The sequence below is a fragment of the Monodelphis domestica genome, chromosome 2 (assembly GCF_027887165.1).
Source record: "Monodelphis domestica isolate mMonDom1 chromosome 2, mMonDom1.pri, whole genome shotgun sequence".
Classification (NCBI taxonomy): Eukaryota; Metazoa; Chordata; class Mammalia; order Didelphimorphia; family Didelphidae; genus Monodelphis; species Monodelphis domestica.
The window spans coordinates 488,052,585-488,073,637 of record NC_077228.1 but is presented as its reverse complement, the minus strand read 5'-3'; the positions used below and the strand labels follow the sequence as shown (position 1 = coordinate 488,073,637).

The 21,053-nt window shown below is 41.1% G+C and overlaps 1 long non-coding RNA gene across 2 annotated transcripts; it reads right to left on the bottom strand.

The window, feature by feature from the left end:
• Positions 1-1,410: 1,410 nt before the first annotated feature.
• Positions 1,411-15,128, bottom strand: LOC103096519 (uncharacterized). Of its 2 annotated transcripts, none has more exons than XR_463347.2 (3): positions 15,033-15,128; positions 4,785-4,982; positions 1,411-1,659 (listed from the first exon to the last, which is right to left on the bottom strand). It is a non-coding gene; the product is annotated as an uncharacterized LOC103096519 (long non-coding RNA). The 2 variants fall into 2 exon arrangements; XR_463346.2 differs by having other exon boundaries at positions 1,411-1,652.
• Positions 15,129-21,053: the final 5,925 nt, after the last annotated feature.

Sequence of the window (21,053 nt, the reverse complement as noted above, 5' to 3'; positions counted from 1 at the left end):
TTTGGAAGAACTGGGGAGGAGAGAAAATTGTGGTCCATGTACTGAACACATTGAAGAAGGAAGGGAAATGACCCAAAGGTCTATAGACAACAGCTACCAGAATTTTGATTGGGTGGTAGAGATGAATTACATGAATCTCAAAGGAGGAGAGGTTACTGAGTGATGGAAGTAGAGAGAAAAATAGAAGTGGTAACGGGGAGCAAGGGGTATTTCAATTCTCTCATCTCAGCCAGTGAGTTAAGAAAGGGAATGAGTGAAGATGCAGGAAGTACTGCAAAGGATGGCCAGGTGGGCTGTGTCAGCAGGTGGGGAGCTGGGTTTCACTGATAGCTAGAAGATCCAAGGAAGAGGAAAAGATAAAGGGAACTTTGCTGCCTACGGGACAGGAATTCCAGAGAGTACAATGGAAGGACTGATTGGTGTTTGATTAGAACTTTGAGATGAGATAGTTGAGGATGGGAATAAGGAATTGGATAAAAAAGGGACAATGGGGTTTGGATGATGTCCTTTAGGGGTTGAGAATCACTGAGATATATAAGGTATCACCATAAGTGAGAATGTTTATCATTAAGTGGAAGGTACCACTCTTCTCAAAAGAGGCTGGAGTTTGTGCTAGAGACAAATACAACATGAAATGAAAGGCACATGGTCAGTAAGTCATGTGGAGGGCCCCATTTCACTACTCCTTTTCCATTTAAAAGCTGGAGATTAGGCAGAAAATTGCACAGCCGCAGCTAGAAGTCCACCAGGAAAAGGAAGTCCTGGTTTTTTCTTTTCTTCTTCCCTCAAGGGCCAGGAACAACCAGGCCTGGAGATGGAAGGCCTGAGGTCAAAGGGAAGATTGCTCCTCTTTGCACAGAAGGGTCTCCACATCACATTTGGGAGATCAGGCTGGCATTGGGACATTTGAGTTGCTCTATGTAGGCACAGATGGAAGGTGGCCTGGCCTGGCTCATTGCCACCTTCACTGAGAGAACAAACATAGCAGGAGATGGAAGGTCTGGCTCCTCTTCTCACTTGTCCAATTTAAAAGGCAACATGAGGTGATGTGAATAATGGGAAGGGTAATAATGATTTTGAGTTTAGAAAACTACTTTTGATTTCCATTTCTACTACTTAATGTGACTATCTGAGTTGCTTAACCTATTACGGTTTCTTCTTCTACTTAGTATAATGAAAGGTCAAAACAAAGTGATCTCTGATTTCTTCAGTTTCTAGAAGTCACAATTAGGAAGTTTGGGATAACTAGGAAGTCACAATGGTCACAACTTGGTCCAGGCCCATTTACACCATCATTTCTGCAACTGGGGGGTAGATGACATAGAGATTAGAGATTAATGGCCAGTGGAATGGTTGGAGAGGGAAGAGTTGATAATAGCATAAACATTGAATGCAAGAGTGAATCAATAATGCATTAACATTATTTATTTACTTGGAACATTCTGAACTGCTGAGCACAAGCAAAGAATCTGAGAACTTTGTGGACTGGCTCTCTTTAGTAGGGGAGCCCTGAAAACAATGTAGAGGAGATCACAATGAGTTGTCTCCATATTGTCCTCTCTGCAACAACATCCTCCACATAGCTTACCGCCATCTTCCCATGGATTAAGAATGGCCATGTCACTCCCCTCCTCAAATTCCTTGATGGATTCCTATTGCCTCAAGGATAAAAAAAATATAAATTTTCTATTTGGCATCTTAAACAATCAAGCTCTAACCTATCTTTCTAGATGGATTTCGTAGCACTCTCCTTCACCCTCTTACCAACAATCCATAAGCTTCTTGAGAACCAGGACAATTTTTTCTTTTTCTTTTCTTCAATTTCAGCTGCTTAATAAATGTTGAATTGGTTTGAAGTCTATGAATAATAATAGTAGTTACATTTGTATGACATCCACTATTTATTTATCTAGTAGATGCTTTGTTGTTCAGTCATGTCCTACTCTTGGTTATCCAAAGGTACTGGAGAGATTTGTCATTTCTTTTACAGATGACAGAGGCCAGATTGGAATTCAGGAAGATGAGACTTCCCCACATCAGGGCCAGTGCTCTATCTACAGCACCACTAGGCACTGTGATAAGGACTTTACAGATATCTCATTTGATCCTCACAACAACCCTTGGAGGTATTAACTGGAAAAAAAGTTTGTGGGAAAGGTAGGATTTCAGGAACTACAAGAATGAAAGGGAGGAAAATTAATGAGTATGTGATATTTAAGATAATTCAGAAAGGAAGAAATGGAATGATTGGGGAATATTGAAGAGGACCCAGAGCAAATTGCCTATAAGACAAGGTATGAATGGAGATGAGATGGGACTCTAGTGATTCATAGTAACTCCTGGACTTCACTACAGTGCCTTGGGCGAGTAGCCTTCCTGCCCTAGACTTCCCACCTTATCCATTTCAGACTTTCCATATTAGAATATCCCTCTGCCTCTGTGTTCCCCTTTTCCTATAGGTGAATTCTTCCTGGAACCTTCAGTTTGAGAAAGGACCTAGGTTTACCATCTTCCGTTCCTTTCTAGGTTCTGCTTCTTCTTCTTTACACCCCTTTCCCAATCAGTCCCTTTTTATTTTGTTGTCTTACCCCATTAAAATGTAAATTCCTTGAGAGAAGGGACTGTCTTTTCTGTTTTTATTTGTATGGCTGGGGATGAGCACAGAACCTGGAATGAAGGAAGCTTTATAAAAGCTGGTTGAGTTCACCTGAAGTCTAGTGAAGCAAAAAGTTGGGTCTGGTCTAGAATGTGATGCGGAACCATGGGAAAAAACCTTCCACTAAGTAAGGGAAGCAGGCACCTTCTCTAAATCCAGAGGGGAAGGACTTGGAAAATGATACAGTTCTATACAAATACAAGGGTTTATCATTGAAGGATTCCAACTTTAGGTATTGAGGGCCTACAAAAGGTAAATGGCACTAGGGAGGAGATTAAATGATCATGGGAAGCTTCCATTATAATTTAGTCTGAGGCTTCAGAGATGGAGAGGAAAGGATGGGTTTGGAATTCTCCAGGAATCAGATAGTTATTATGTACTAATAAGTAAGATGTGTAGAATTAAAGGATTATACTTCAATACAGCAAGCGTTAATAAGCAGCTACTATTTACCAAGCACTGTGCTAGGCACTGGGAATACAATGACAAAAATGAAGTCATACTTATCTATATATCTTCATTTTCCTCAGCTAGAAATTCTAGGAGAGCAGGACCTCTCATTGCCCCAAGCAACTCTGTAAAACTGCAAATTTCAGAGCAATTGTTGACTTTCTCAATGTATAACCTACTCTGATGAACTTATTCATCTTGCTGTCAATGAATTTGGGGAAAATAACTCCCATATACCTAATAACCTATATGTGAATAATATACGAGGCAACTAAGGGTGTGGATGAGAGAATTGGAAAAATTGGAAAAAAGCCGAAAAGAGCAGAAGGAACAAGATCCACAGAGCTGTCAATCAAGGAAAGCATTCTGAAATGGAATGGTGACCGGGAAAGACTGTTGAAGAAAGAAACAGCCAAGCTGAGAGAGGGGGTCTCTTGCTCTTGAGACAAGGAGGAGTAAGGAATGAAAAGATCCTGCTCTCCCTGATTTCTCCCTACAAGACTCAAGTGACTAACATCCTCAACCTTGTTAGTCATCTTCCCAATTCAAGACTCGATTCCACTAGCTTTCAATTTAGGAGTATTTTAGGATTAGGGAAACCCAAATCCTCTCTCCCATCAACTTCCCCACCTTTCCCCTTCTCCTAAATAAACCCCCTTATTTAAACTAATCAAAGAGAGAGTTATCTGTCTGATATATCAAGATACTCACTCAGAGCTGATTTCAGTGCCACCAACTGAAGAACTAACTGACAGAGGAAGGGAGGAGAGAGGAAGGAAGGGAGGCGGGGAAGGAGAGGGAGGAAGTTGGCTGAGCTGATCTTTTAATCAGCATAACCCTCAAATCTATTCCCTAATACAAGAGGTAGAGTAAGTAGAATGCTGGACATGCAGTCAGGAAGGCCTGAGTTCAAATATGACCTCAGACACTTGGGCAAGTCATATAACCTCCACCTCAGTTTTCTCAACTGTGAAATTGGTATAATAACAGTGCCCACTCCTAGTGTTGTTGTGAGACTCAAAAGAAATAATATTTGTAAAGTGCTTAGCACAGTGCCTAGCACATAGTAGTCATTTAATAAATGTTTGTTGCTTTCTCCTTTTCTCATGTATACATATAAACACACATATTCTATCTATTGATCTACATGTCTGTCCATCTATCTCTGCCTTGCTATCATCTATCTATCTATCTATCTATCTATCTATCTATCTATCTATCTATCTATCTATCTATCTATCTATCCAACCATCTGTCTGTCTGTATCTGACATCTATCAGTAGGGGAGTTTGGTGGTGCAGTGGATACAATGCAGGTCCTGAATCAGGAAAACCAAACTCCCCTACTGATAGATGTCAGATACAGCAAGGCAGAGATAGATGGACAGACATGTAGATCAATAGATAGAATATGTGTGTTTATATGTATACATGAGAAAAGGATACCTCCCACTACATGATCCAAATGTTCTTCAAATTCACTAGCTTCCAAACAAAACTCATTATTTACTCAAGAAACTAATTTCTTTCTGCATTTCTCCCCCTAGCTTTTCTGTTTCTATCAAAGTCTTTCCAGGCACCTAGATTCACAATCCCAATCATTCACAGCCCTTCACCTCTCTTTCACTCCCATATGCTAGATTTGATCTCCACATTTCACACATCTCCTCTCTACTTACCACACCACCTCCATAGGTTAGTCCCTCATCACCTCCCGCTTGGACTATTTTTAAGAGCTTCCAAATTGATTTCTCCATCTCAAGTCTCTTCTTGTCTAATCCATCTTCTACTCAGCTGCCAAATCAATGTCCCTAAAGCACAGCTCTATCCAGGTCACACTCCCCAGCTGAATAAGTTCCAATGACTCCTTGCTGCATCTGGAATCAAATATAAGTTCTTCAGTTCGACACTTAAAACCTTTTACAGTCTAACTCCAACCTATCATCAGTCTTACTTTAAAACATTTCCCTTTTTACTCTCTATATCACAACCCAACTAGCCTCTTTAATGTTCCCTGGACATATCATTCGATCTTTTTCGGAGGTTTTACAAAAGTTTTTGTCCATTATTAGAATGCACCTTCTCACTTTAGAACTCCCAACTTCCTTTAAAGAACAAAACAAAACAAAACCTCACTTTCTGTCTTAGAATTAATACTGTGTATTGATTCCAAATCAGAAGAGCGGTAATGGGTAATGTAGCAGCCCAGCCCATAGACATTATGGGGAAACAAGGAATGTGAGTGAGCACATGGCCATTCTGTGCATGGCAATGAATTTTATTGCCAGCATGGCTGAAGTTTAGGCGCGAAACCTTGCTTTCCTCTGTCCCACTCACCTGAGGAGTATAACCCCACCTTCACCTTGTCATAGGTTGTATTATCCAATAGGGGTACCCCAGATAACTCATCCATATGTATTGAGGTATCATATAACTGTTCAATATGTATTGAGCTGGCAAGACTATAAATAAACACGCTCCACTAAGCTCCGCCCACTGGATCAGGATCCCCGGGTTTGGCAAGTAGCATCTTCTCCCCTGTCTCTGTCTCTCTTCTCTATCTTTCTCACTAAGGCCTGGACCTTAGGCCAGGCCTGCCTTACTTCCTCTCTTTCTCCTAATGCTACCTAGCATTATCTACCTCCTGTAGTTTCTGATCTCCTTTCCATCTGAGCTAGCTTTATCCTCTGACCAGTACGGTGTTAAATTGAGATCATTGGGTGGTTTCAGCCTGAATAATCACACCCAGTGGTCGGAGCTTAGCTGTGGCTCATACAAATAATATTCGTCTACTGACTCGGTTATCCACATCTCTAAAGTCGGCTCGTTCACGCCCTTCGCGGGATAAAAACTTCTACTCTATCTCTATCCTCTCTTTCCCCCCATTGCAGCCTCTCGCAGGCCGGGAGGCTACAGGTAAGTAATGGGGATTACGTGACTTGTCTAAAGTCACACATATAGAAGCCAGATTTTAACCTACAATCTCCCATTTCACAATCCTTGCCTCCTTGCTGCTCTTGAACCCCTATCTTCTTTTAGGACTAGGCCATTAATGATTAACTCAAGCTATTTCTGGTCTCCTGACCCCAAATTTGGAGGCAGGTAGGTTGCTTGGTGGATAGACTGATGGGCCTGGAGTCAAGAAGACTTGAGTTCACTTACCCAGGCCAAGTCACTTAACCCCAATTTCCTTATCTGTCAAATGATCTGGAGAAGGAAATAACAGTTTGCCTTAATCCTATGGAGAAAGAAATGGCAAACTACTATTTTTGCCAAGAAAACAGACTGAACAAAAACAACAAAGATACTAAATTGCCTTTTGCTTACTTTATCTGTGTAGTGAGCTGCTCAAAAATTCCCATTTCCTTAGCACTCTACTACAGACTTCTCCCTGGGATGAGTATAACATCCCTTCTCCATTCTGGATAGTTATTATCAAAGGACCTATAAGTTTCTTTATCATTTTGTTAACTCCAACCCCCAAATTAGAAGCAGGACTTCTGACAAAAGCATTTCAATGTTAGATCTATCTAGTTCTCTCTTCTGGGGATAATTCTTCCTCAGTTGCCTCCTCTCAACTGTAGTTTGCAGTAAGTAGGTCCCATCTAACAAAAGCATGTGATTAATACTGAGTATAAATGTCCAAAAAAAATACTTTCCAGTATTGAAGTTTCTTTAAGAAAGTCTAAGGGGCCATCAAGTCACGATGTTTTAACATGGTCACTCATGGAAACCAGAGGTTGCAAAGTGACTCCCAGGAAGGATGGAGACATCCACTCAAATTCTCCCACTAACATCCCTTACTATTGGAATTGCTATGATTATTGTTCTCTCCATAGTTTCAGGAAAATAATAAAAATAATATGAGAGCAAAATACTTGCAGGATTAATACTAATGTTCTACACTATCTTCCTAGAATATCATCAAAAGATCATACTTACAAAATCAAATATAAAGACTCTTATGGGTTAACTTCTAATAGAGCTGTACTCAAAATTCTCCATCCCAATGTGCAGGCCAGGAACAAGTTCTCCTAAGCCAATATATCAATCATCCTAATGAGAGACTGGTACACCATGCCTCAGTAGCTTGATTTACCAACTAAAATCTGTCTTGGACACTCCTTATGAAACACTAGAAAAATAATTAGCCTCATATTAAAAAACTTGGCAGCAGTGTTTTGTTTTGTTTTTGTCTTCTAGAACTTCTGATTGATTATCTATTTTATTAAAAGTAACAAATGATTTTCTTTGATTGTCCAGAAGCCCAAGTACCTCAAAGGCTAATGAAAGAACTGTCCTCTAACTACAATGCCTGTAACAAAATTATTTATCTTTTGCAAAAGCTTTGTGTAGGTTGTCAGAATCAATAGTAACAAGATAAGTATATAGAAGGATCACAGAATGTTAATCAAGCAATTTGTTAAAAGTTAATGTATCACTTATCCAATTATCTGCACTGAACGTGTATGTTCAATGATATAGCTGTGTGTCAAGAAAATATGTAATCATTGGGGTATAAAAATAAAGCCAACCCTGGGCCTAGTGAGGCAACAGTTCTGTGCAAAGCTTGACCCAGGTTGATACTCTCAACTGTCTCCCATCACTCATTTTCACCTTCACCACCACACCTAGTCGAGGACCCCTGAAGCTGTGGACAGGGCAGGATCCAAGACTGTAGCAGGTAGAGAACAGGTAGATGGCTCAGTAAATAGAGAACCAGACCTAGAGATAAGGAGATCCTGGATTAAAATCTGGCCCCAGATACTTCCTATCTTAGTGACCTTGGGTAAGTCACTTAATTCCATTTGCTTAGCACTTATTGCTCTTCTGCCATTGAACTGATACCTGTGAATTTTAGATTTTCTCCACCCTGATTAGTCATTAAAATCCTAGAAACCAGGAATGTATACACTCCTACTTAAGGATTAAGCATTGAGGAGGATGGCCTATGACAGGCATGTGCTAGCAAGTGACAAATAAGAAACAACTGACAGACCCTCTGGGCTGTACTAAGTGAAGCTTAAGCTACCATTGGTACATGTGAGATGCAGGAAGTGATGTAAAGAACGGTCTACATATTTTGTACCACTTCCTCTCTCAGACTCTCTTTCACAGAGACATCTCTCTCTCTCTCTCTCTCTCTCTCTCTCTCTCTCTCTCTCTCTCTCTCTCTCTCAGCTGGTGACAGCGTGCTTGGCATCTTGGTGGTTTGGCATTTGCAGCTTGCCGGTGAAGTGACTGGGAGAAACTCTGTAGCATGGGTTAGGTGAGGCATCTTCCCTGAGCTCTCTCCCTGTAAAATGACCAGTGTCTAACTCTCTCACCATCTCTGGGCTGAGAACTCCTGAAGCTGCTGCTGTGGCTACTGTTGCTACCACTGAGTGTGTGGCCTCCAGAAAGCTTCTACCCCGGTCTCACAAACTTCTCCTGTAAACCTCCTAAGTTTTTTTCTGACTGGAAAAATGTCTCATCTTGACCTTTTGTTAGTTCTGGCACTCTAAAATTTGATCTGAGATGTTACTTTAAAGTTTTTCGGAGGAGAATGATGAGATTTCAGTTAAGTTGTCTCCAATCCACCATTTTGGTTCTTAATGCTTGTATTCTTTTCTGAAACTATATCAGTCAATTAGCATGCATTTTGAAGTACTTAATATGTACCATTTTAGTGTTCCTAGAAGTATCTCAGCTTTGGGAGCAACCACAGACAAGAATGCTTTGACTTAGTATCATCTTTCTTTTTCAGGTTCCTTTTTCTCTCTTCTGCCTCCTCTGGAATCTACCACTAATTACTTTGGGTAACTCTCTTACCTCTAGGAATTACCTTCCTAATCTGAAAAATGCAAATATTACTCTCCATCTTTCCTGCTAAAGCACATACTAGGTCACATTTCTACATCATGCTTAGTTTTTAAACCTTACCTTCCTGCTTAGTATCCATGCTAAGACAGAAGAATGACAAGGGCTAGGCAATCTGGGTTAAGTGACTTGACCAGGGTCACATAGGTAGGCAGTGTCTGAGGCCAGATTTGGACCCCAGACTTCCCAATTCTAGACCTTGACCTCTATTCACCGAATTATTTAACTACTCCTATTTATTATATATTACAAAAATAAATATTTATTTACATATAGTTTTTTTTATTCAAACCTTTACCTTCTGTCTTAGAAGCAATTCTAAGTATCTGTTTAATTAGATTCCGTTACCCTAAAAACTAAGATTCCCAGCATCCCCTGTTCCTTCTCACCTTATGTGTTGAGGTAGGAAGGATTTAAATTTGGAGTAGCCTCGCCTCTTGAGCTCTCTTCCTGTAAAGGGAGTGGCTGCCAGGATTTTTTTTTTTTTGAACAGGCAGGAGAATTTAGTCATGTGGTCTTATTTTGTTAGATAATTACTTTTTAATTCTTTTACTTCTAGTGATTTTTAATAAACTTTATAAAATATAATACTTGGAGTGTTATACATTAATTTAAATCCTACAGTTCCAAGGCAGAAGAGTTGTAAGGGCTAGGCTATTGGGATTAAGTGACTTGCCCAGGGTCACACAGCTAGGAAGTGTATGAGGCAAGATTTGAACCTAGGTCCTCCTAACACCAGGCTTTGCTGTTTATCTGCTGAGTTCCCTAGCTGCCCTTATATTTCCAGATAGTTTTAAAGTTTACAAAGCACTATTCTCTTAACACCCTTGTGAAATAGGTAGCACTGTAGAAAAAAAGAGGGATTTGGATTCCAAGGAACTAGGTTTAAATCCTGTCCCTGTCATTTACTGCCTATGTGACCTTATAAAGGAGAAGGAGAAGGGAATAAACATGTATGAAGCACTGTGCTAAGTATTTTACAAGTACTATTTCTTTTGAGAAAGTAACAACCTCTCTCAGCCTACTCACTTCTTCATTTGTAAAATAAGGCTTTTGGATTAGATGACCTGAGATCTCTCTCTCTCTTTCTCTTTTTTTTTTTAGTGATTTGAAAAAAAAATATTTAATTAATTGATTTAGAATATTTTTTCATGGTTACATGATTCATGTTCTTTCCCTCCCCCCTCCCATAGCCAACATGAAATTCCACTGGGTTTTATGTGTCATTGATCAAGACCCATTTCCATACTATTGATAATTGCACTAGGAATTTAGTCTACATCTTCAATCATATCCCCATCAACCCATATGATCAAATAGTTCTTTTTCTTCTGCATTTTTACTACCACAGTTCTTTCTTTGGATGTGGATAACATTCTTTCTCATAAGTCCCTCAGAATTGTCCTAGATCATTGCATTGGTGCTAGTAGAGGAGTCTATTATATTCAATTGTGCCACAGTGTATCCATCTCTGTGTGTATTGTGCTCCTGGTTCTGCTCCTTTCACTCTGTATCACTTCCTAGAGGTCATCCCAGTTCACATGGAATTCCTCCAGTTCATTATTCCTTTGAACACAATAGTATTCCATCACCAATAGATACAACAATTTGTTCAATCATTCCCCAATTGAAGGGTAACCCCTCATTTCCCATTTTTTTGCCAATTATAGCCACAAAGAGCATGGCTATAAATATTTTTGTACAAGTCTTTTTCCTTATTATGAGATCTCTTTTTTGAAAAAAAATCCTCCATTTTAGAATTAATACTGTGTATTGATTTCAAAGCAGATGAACAATAAGGACTAGGCATTTGGGGTTAAATGACTTGTCCAGGGTCATATAACTAGAAAGTATCTGAGATCAAATTTGAATCCAGGACCTCCTATCTTCAGGCCTTCTCTATTCACTGAGCTACCTAATAACACCCTAAAGTCTCTTCAAGTTCAACATCTAGGATTCTATAGACAAGTTACATCTTGTGAAGTTGTCAGTCAGTTGATAAACATTTATTAAAGACATGCTATTACATTGTGAAATGCTGGGAATACTGGGAAAGGCAAATGCATGGTCCTTGCCAAGGACACACAAGATGTGTCAATGGAAGATAATCTCAGAGGAAAAGTGGGGATGGGGAGGTCTGAGCACTGGGCTTGAGAACCAAAGGAAGCCACGGAAACCAAGAGGTGGGAGTGGGGGTGGGGTGGCATCCCAGTCATCAAGTGAGTCTATTTTGGAGCCAGAGTTTATTTAAACTCAGCCTAGGATTGGGTGGGGGGCACCTGGGTAGGAAGCATTCATCACACAACACTAGCGGAGAGTGAGTGGGCAGACAGGTATGGATGGGCCCCCGGAAATTGAACCAATATCCCTGTTTTTGGCACAGAGAATCACCCAAGGCTTCCGTGTCTCCCAGGGGAATGGGCGGCCCTTGTTAATTGCACAAGGTCAGCTAGGGGAGCTGGAGGCTGGCCCGGGGTGGGGCAGCGGGAAGTGGGAGTGAAGCGAGGGGTAGCGGAGGGAATGGCATGTCCTCTGATCCATAACTGATTTATTCTTCTAAGATGTACTCCCGGGGAGGGCCCCTGAAGGACTTTCTTCCTGGGGTGGGGGAAGAATACCGCCTGTTGTCTGCCCAGGGGAGACAATGGCTGGTCTGTGCGCACGTGGGTCCTATGGATCCACAGGGATCAGCTGCCCTTGTTTCCTCCTCGGCGATTACAATACTGCCCAGTTTGAGGCTCCCCTTCCCCCTTGGCCTCCCTCCGTCTCTTCTTCCTCTGAGCCCCCACGTCAGGGAGCCGGGGGCTGGAGTTTCATCTCCACCCCGTCCCCGCCCCGGCACTCTTGGCAGCAGGAGCAGCGGCAGCCCGGGGTGCGGCCAGCCTCCCGGCCCACTTGGCTCTGGGGTGGGTTTAGGATTTCAATCGCGGGTTTCTGCCCTGGCCCTCTCTTAGTGTCGCCTCTTGTCTGCCCTTTCTTTCGCTCTCCGCAGTGCACGAGGCGGGCTCTGATCCTGGGCCATCTGGACAGGGCTGACGATGGAGGAGCCAAGGCTGCCGGGACGCCGGGCGCAGGGCAGGGCCCAGGGCCATAGGGAACAAGGCAGTTTTCCTTGGTGGCTCGTGGCTGCAGCTGCTCCTGCTCAGGCCGGCCAGAGCTATAGCTAGGAAACCAGGCAAGAAAACCTTCCCCGCAGGATCCTGGTCAGTGCCAGCGGGCTGCAGGCCAGCAAGCAAGAAATAACCAATTAGCCAAAGGCCCTGCCGGGTCGCCAGGGGCTCCAGCAGCTGCAGGGGGTGACTTTCCTCCCTTGGGCCAGCCGATGGGCTTGCTTTGAACAAACACGAAGTTACAGGGTGGTGGAGCTACAGGCAACATTGTGAAGAGGGCTGACTTGTCCTGAAAAGCTTGTCTTCAATAAAAATCAAGGGGGGGGGGGGGGGGGGGAGAAGACAGCTAAGTAGCTTGGTGAATTGTGAGCAAGACCTAGAATGAGAGGTCCTGGGTTCAAATTCAGCCTCAGATACTTCCTGGCAGTGTGACCCTGGGCAAGTCACAACCCCCATTGCCTATCCCTTATTGCTCTTCTGCTTTGGAACCAGTACAGTATTGCTTCTTAGACCAAAGATAAGAGTTTTATTTTTTTTTAATTCAATTCATAAGATCCAGCGTTAGAAGGAATTCTACCCACTGTCAGTCCACAAGCACTTGCTATGTCCCAAAACACCCTGGGAATACAAAATAAATTGGAAAAGAAAAACAAATAAATGACTCTTTGACCTTAGAACCATTCCTTTATTTTTACAAGGAAGAAACCAGGCCCCCAGGATAGACAAAGTATATACAAAATCTGTCTAAATGATACCCAAAGAGGCTTAGCTATGACTTCTGACCAGGATACCTAACTTCAGGATTCTTTCAATAATAACAGAACAACTGATAGATTCATAGCTTTTTAAGCCTCTACTAACTAGTTCATCTGACTTCACAACAATCCTGTGATGGATTCTAAATGTTATCATTCCCATTTTACAGATGAGGAAACTGAGATTAAAGAATTAGTCTAATACACCTCCTCCCCTCATTTCTTGAGTATGTCCTATGTATAAAGCAATGTGCTGGCTTAAGGGGATGCAAAAGTTAAAAATAAAAAGGCAGCTGTTACCTTAGGAGAAGTTACAGTTTAATAGAAGAGATGAGACAGGTGCACAAATAATTCAGAAACTGGGGAAAATTTGATAATGGCTCAGGAGGGACTCTAGTTAAAGTGCTGTCATCTTTCTTGTCTTGAGAGCCACATGCTAAGTGAATTCACACTAAGATGTTAGAAGCTTACTAGCTACATTTTGAAAGAAGAGCCTTGACTAGCAATTAAACAAAACAAAACAAAAAAACACCACCGCACTCTTAGAATGGATACTAAGAATGAGTCCCCAGGCAGAAGAGTGGTAAGGGCTAGGCAACTGGAGTTAAGTGACTTGCCCAAGGTCATGCAACTAGCAATTGGTAATCAAAAGATTTAGGGATGGAGTGAATTTCCAGATTGAGAAGGCTTCAGTGAAGTAGTGGAGAAAGTCATTCATTTGTTAATTCATTTATCATTCTGCTTTCCCAATCAACTGCCAACCAAATGCCACATACAGGGAAGGCAAGTCAGCCTAGATGAAGCATCAGGGGACACTGGCAAGAGGCAGCATGTATCAGGCATGTTAAATCGCTTTGACCACCATCTCCCATCAGACTCTGATGGAGGCAGCCACAACTCTGAACCCAAAGCCCTTGGGAACAGCAATGCTTCCCGCTCAGTGCCCTCAGCGGCCATCCTCAGAAGCAACCCCTGTAGAGCTGCAGCCTGGCAACTGCTCCTGTGGGTGATACAACCACAGATACTGAAGACCCAGAAAGGAAAGTTCTTGCCACCTACATCCTTGGCACTGTCAGATGGTTCAACATCAGAAACTGATATGATTTGACCAGTGTGAATAACATTAAAGAAGAGGCATTAGCGGGCAGCCAGGTGGCTCAGTGGATTCAGAGCCAGGCATAGAGACAAGAAGTCCTGGGGTTCAATCAGGTCTCAGACACTTCCCAGCTGTGTGATCCTGGACAAGTCACTTAAACCCTTTGCCTAGCCCTTACTACTCTTCTGCCTTGGAACTAATACACAATATTGATTCTAAGACAGAAGGTAAGGGTTTAAAAAAAGAAGAGGCATTACATCTGCTTTGTCTCTGTGCCCCAGGACCATTGAACCTTTCCATTTGACTTGTGGCTGAAACCTTCCACATATGTTATCTTTCCCTTTAGAATGTGAGCTCCTGGAGAGTGGGGGCTGGCTTCCTTTTCTATTTGTATCTCCTGGACTTAGCATGGGGCTTTGCACAAAGTTAACACTTTATAAATGTCTCATTACTCTACGTTCTTCATTTTACACAGGATAATACTGAAATCCAATAAAGTTATGTGACTTGCCTAGGATCACACAGCTAATTGGTAGCAGGACCTTGGGATTTCATACAGTGTTCTTTGTTAAGGGTAAATTTTAGGGTTGAGGCTGAATATAATTTTTAGTGGTCACCAGGGATTTAAATTCTAAATCCTAATGAAATACGCAAGTCAGGATGGAATTTTATGGTGGTTTATTTATAATAGAAGGAATAAATTAGGAGAGACAGAGAGACAGAAAGACAGAAAGACAGAGAGACAGAGAGAGAGAGACAGAGAGACAGAAAGACAGAGAGAGACAGAGAGACAGAGAGACAGAGACAGAAAGACAGAGAGACAGAAAGACAGAGAGACAGAGAGAGACAGAGAGACAGAACGAGAGAGACAGATAGATAGAGAGACAGAGACAGAGACAGAGAGAGAGAGAGAGAGAGAGAGAGAGAGAGATAAGGGAAGATCTGCTCTGGCCTGGTCTGAGCCAGGGGGAGTTCAGAGGCCTCAGCCAAGGGGCCTTCCCAGAAGATTAAATCTAGCTTGGCTTTCAGCCACGAGGCCTCCTCCAAGATGAGGGGCCTCCTTGGAGGCTAGAGCCAAGGAAAAAAGGAGTCAGCCTTAACACTCACCACATGGTCATCTCAGGGAAGCAATCTTAGGTCCCATGCTCCAGCCCTCCAAGCCAAGTTCTACCACCAAAGTCCCTGTCACAGGAAGTGACAGGAAATATAAAGGCAATTATTTACATCACTTCCTGTGTCTCACATGTACCAATGGTGGCTTAAACTTGGATTTGCACTGCCCAGGGGGTCAGTCAGTTGTTTCTGATTTGTCACTTGCTAGCAAACGCAAGTCATAGACCTTCCTCCCCCACACTTAATCCTTAAGTGGAGGTGCCTACATTCCTGGTTGCTAAAATTCTAAAGACTAAGCAGGGTGGAGCAAATCTAAAATTTGCATCTTTCCCTCCCAATATGCTACATTTTGAGTAGACCTGGAAAACAGACCTCTAGGAATCCATAGGATTTGGTGAGCTGAATTTTCTTCCACAGCTTTTCCAAGAAAAGCTCTGATTTACCAGTCCTCTTCAGAGGTCCAAATACCTGGGGCTACCTTATATTCCATTGTAACTTGCCTCTATATCCCTCTTCTATAGAACCTAAGGAGTTAATCACATAATCAAGAGGCAGTTGGGCAAAGCAGTGGATAGAGTATTGATCCTGGAATCAGAAGGACCTGAATTTATTGGCTCATTGGCTCAGATACTTGCTAGCAATGGGAGTGATCCTGGTCAAGGCACTTGATCTCTGTCTGCCTCAGTTTCCCTGTAAATTGGAAATCATAATAGCACCTACCTCATAAAGGTACTATGAGAATCAAAGTAGCAGATGCTTGGATAAATGCACATTTTCTTTCTAATCTAACTAATACACTCAGAATACACTGATGGAAGATGTTAGAAGCTCCCTCTCTAGCTAACTGACTTGGGTGCATTCTCAAGATAAGGCCCCAACTTTTTCTATTTAAACCTTTAGTTAATCAAATAAGAGAATTTCCAGGTAATATTTTGGTGCAAGTAAAGCATGTTCCCTCTTCCCTCTCACACTGTCCTGCTCATCTTACCCTCTACTTGGTATCTGGTTATATACCAACTTCAGAGTCTCGCCACTAGAGCCACAGAAGATTTATGATAGGAAACTGGAGATTCATGTTTGTTGGCATATTAAGGGTCATGTTTCCTCTTCCTTAATCTGTCCTCTTACTCTTCCATCCCCAGCCAAACACATAGCTCCAAGGCCAGATGCTCAGAGGACTAGTTCACACACACACACAAGCACACACCTATTCAACTCATTGTCCAGATTCTCACAGGAGTAGTTTGAATTTTCTTTTTGATCTCCAAACACAAATCAGTCCTATGAGAGAACCTGTATAGTGAGCTGAATAGGTCTGTGTGTGTGTGTATGTGTGTGTGTGTGTGTGTGTGTGTGTGTGTGTGAGAGAGAGAGAGAGAGAGAGAGAGAGAGAGAGAGAGAGAAAGAGAGAGAGAAAGAGAGAGAGAGAGAGAGAGAGAGAGAGAGAGAGAGAGAGAGAGAGAGAGAGAGAGAAAGAGAGAGAGAGAGAGAGAAAGAGAGAGAGAGAGAGAGAGAGAGAGAGAGAGAGAGAGAGAGAGAGAGAGAAAGAAAGATACAACAGAAAGACAAATAGAGAAAGAGAAAAGGGGGTGGGAAGGGAGGGAGGGAGAGTTAGTTCTCTGGAAGACTTGCTTCATAAGGAACAAACTTGCTTTCATCTTAAAACATGTTTCATTTTTTTTATTCCTTGTCTTTTAATTCTCACTAACTTTTGGATCTCTCTGGATAGCATTGCATCCCTGGATACCCTTTCTACTATTGATTATACTTTCTGTTCATGGATCATGGTGGGGAGCACTGGAAGATTTCTTTTTCCCATTGCCTCTTCTAGTCTCTTCCTCTATCTCCAGTATCCCTTTGAGATTCACACCATCCAAATTTATCACCCAATTCAAATCCTGATAGCTACTACTCATTGATTGCCAAGTCATAATCTTTCCTTTGAATTCAACATTTTAGCTCATATTTATTTTTCTATTCACCTCAAGTCCTGCCCTCATACTAAGAGATTTCAATATATCCATGTTCCCTCAAATCCCTCAACTTTCCAATTCCTCAATCTATTAAATTCCCATGTCCTCCTCCTCATTCTATCTCAGCTATCCATAGGATTGGTCATGCCTTTCTTGCCAGCACCCACAAATGATTCTACTCTGTGTTCATGTACTCCAAAATTCCTTTACTTGATCATAAATTTTCATCATTCTCACTTTTCCTATGCTTTATGACTCAACACTATTCTTCACCCTCCCATTGACCCAATCTCTCACCACTTTAGTCTTTCCCAGGCCATCACCCTTTATACTAGTTATAATCTCCTTACTTCCCTGTTATGACCACTGGCAAACTGGTTAAACTATACACCATCCTCTATTTTTGAATCCCTTACCTCTTTGTCCTATTTGAATCACACTTTGTGAAAGCACCAACTGCCTTCTATTTTCTTATTTATATGTGGCTTAAGAGAGTTGGAGTGAATCATGAACCCATGCTGACAGAGTCAAATACAAATTTATTGTACATAATCACAATTAGACTCTCACTGCAGCAAGGCAATACTTTAATTCTTCCCTAATCAATTCACAACATGACTTTCACAGAGGCTATTCCAAACCTTCTCAAGTGTCTCTAGGTCTTCCAAAGCCTTCTGTGGCAGGCACTTTCTCTACCTTTCCAGCTAAAGACCTCAACTCACTGAAAAACTTGAGATATTCACCCAGACTTTCTCCTTTTCCCTTCTTCTTATCTGTCATCACTCATATTCTTTCCCTGCCTATATGCCTGACTCACATTAAGTGGTGAGCCTTCTACTTGACAAGGCAAATATCTCTGCATACTACTCTGATCTGATTTTTTCTTGACTTTTCCAGCAGATTACCTCCACTGTCATCCCCACTCTCTCTCTAATCTTCAATGTTTCTTTATCTATTGGATCCTTCTGTGGTATCTACTGTAAATCTTGAAATCTCTCAGACTTGTGAATGTTAAAAATTTCCCCATCAGGGAATTCTTAATTGGAACAAATTCCCTACTGAGAAACATTCCCCATTTTGATGTGAGAACTCACCAGGATCAGAAATGGGAGGACCTCTACTCTACCCGTACTTAAGACTGCTTTAGGGGAGAAAACTCATTGCTAAACAAAGAAAGTACTTGGATCCATGCTTATGGTGGGGCAAGGAGTTCTTTGAGCCAGGCCTGTTTTTGGAATTGATACAATGGGATGTTAAGTGCCTATAAAGGTGGGGCAACTTGTAAACTAAGTAGACCTAAAAAGTGAAAACTTACTCAGAGGTTTTCTCTTAATGAAATTAGTCGACACAGCAGCATTTTTTTCTGACTTACTAAAGAGATTAATCTACTCAGCTGTGAATTCAAAATGGGCTGTCTTTTGGAAAACATCTACAGTGATTGATAGATGTAGGGACTTAGGGGAGGTGACATGGGAGAAAAATCCCTATATAAGAAAAGGCAGAATCTCTTAAGGAGAGAGATATCCTTTTGGAGAAATCCTTTTGGAGGATCTCTGATGAGGATCGCTTGGGAAGAATCTCTTGAGAGAGGCTCTGGAGAAAGGCCCTTTGGAACAGTATCTGGCTGGAAGGCTCTCTGGTGAAGTCAGCTGAGATGGAGCTGGCCTGGTGAGTGTTAAAAAAAACTGACTGATTTCTCTCTTAAGACTCAGGTCTAGGCCATATTGGCTTGAGGCCCTTTATACTTATTCCTTTCTTACTCTCTCTCTCTTTCTTTGATTACTCATTGTATTATTAATTAAAAATCTCTATAAAACCCAGTTGACTTGGGTATTTGAATAATTGGGAATATTTCCCTGGCGACCACCTTATATTTGATTTAAAAACCCAAGACACTGTAGTGAAACATATTTTCTGCAGTCAAATTTACTCACCCTCTCTTATATCTATCACAATTTATATCTTCTACCATTTTAATCACTACAGTTTAAGACCTAAACCATTTTAAATCTCACACTACAAACATGTCCATGTATCTCCCATTCTTTTTTTTCCCCTAATCACTTACCTTAGAATCCAAACTGGGTATCAGTTGTAAAGCCAAAAAGTAGTAAGGGCTAGGAATTTGGGTTTAAATTATTTGTCCAGGGTCACACACCTAGGAAGTATCTGAGGTCAAATTTGAACCCAGGACCTCCTGTCTCCAGGCCTGACTCTCTATCCACTGGACTACCTAGCTGCCCCTATATCTCCCATTCTCAAAAAAAAAAATAGTCCTTCCTTACTTGATCCATACTTGGTAATTATTATCCTATATCTCTTCTCCCCTGCCAGGTTAAAGCCCTTGTTTACACTAGATACCGCCACTTCATTTCTTCTCACTCAATTTTAAACCCTCTGCAATATGACATCTGACTTTATTATTCAACTGGAACTGTCATCTCTAAAGTTGCCATCAATCTCTTAATTTCAAATCCAATGGTATTTTCTCAATATAATTCTTTTTTTACTTCTCTATAGCCTTTGTCACTCCAAAATCCCCATCCTGATCACTTTCTTCTTAAAATTCTTTCCTTTCTCAGTTTTTATGATACTATTTTGTCTTTGTTCTGTTCATAGCTGTCTGAGCAACCCTTCTCAGTCTCCTTTGTTGGATTTCATTCAGATCATGCCCACTGACCATGGGTATATTCTAAGGTTCCATTCTAGGCAGCCTTTTATTCTGTATTTATAATAACTCACTTGGGGAATCTTATCAGCATCTGTGGGCTCAATTATTATTTCTTTTGAGGGGGGATTTTATTTTATTTTTATTATCATGCAAAACACATTTCCATATTGGTCTCTGTTGTAAGAGCATACTCATGCAAAACCAAAACTCCAAAATAAAACAATAATTAAAAAGGATGAAAACAAAATTTAAAAAGTTATGTGAAAAGTAGTATGCTTTGATCCATATCCACCTGAAGCCTATAGTTCTTTCTCTGGAGATGGATAGTATTCCCCATCACAAACCTTTTAGGATTGTCCCAGGTCATTGCATTGCTTGAGAGTAGTCAAGTTTTCACAGTTGATCTTCATACCATATTGCTATTACTATCTACAATGTTCTTGTGGTTCTGCTTATTTCACTTTGCATCAGTTACTCCAGATCTTTTTAGCTTTTTCTGAAATCATCTTGCTTATCATTTCTCATAGCACAATAGTATTCCATCATCAACTTGTACCACAATTTGTTCAGCCATTCCCCAATTGAAGGGCATCCCCTCATTTTCAAATTTTTTGCCACCACAAAGAGTGCAGCTATGAATATTCTTGTACAAGTCTTTTTCCTTATTATCTTTTTGTGGTACAAACCCAGCAGGGCTATGGCTGGATCAAAGGGCAGACAGTCTTTTAGCACCCTTTGGGCATAGTTCCAAATTACTCTCCAGAATGGTTGGATCAATTCACAACTCCACCAGCAATGAATTAATGTCCCAACTTTGCCACATCCCCTCCAGCATTCATTACTTCCCTTTGCTGTCATGTTAGCCAATCTGCTAGGTGTGAGGTGATACCTCAGGGTTGTTTTGATTTGCATTTCCCTGATTATAAGATATTTAGAACACTTTTTCATGTGCTTTTTAATAGTTTTGATTTCTTTAACAGAAATTGCCTATTCATGTCCCTTGCCCATTTATCAATTGGAGAATGGTTTGATTTTTTGTACAATTGGTTTAGCTCTTTATAAATTTGAGTAATTAGACCTTTGTCAGAGGTTTTTGTAATGAAAATTGTTTCCCAAATTGTTGCTTCTCTTCTAATTTTGGATGGATTAGTTTTGTTTGTCCAAAACCTTTTTAATTTGATGTAATCAAAATTATTGATTTTACATTTTGTGATTTTTTTCTAGCTCTTGCTTGTAAACCCTTACTTTTTAAAAAATTTATTTAATTAGATGATTTAGAATATTTTTCCATGGTTACAAGACTCGTGTTCTTCCCCCCCCCCCCCCCGCCCCTGCCCCACTCCCTTCTCATATCTGATGCACAATTCCACT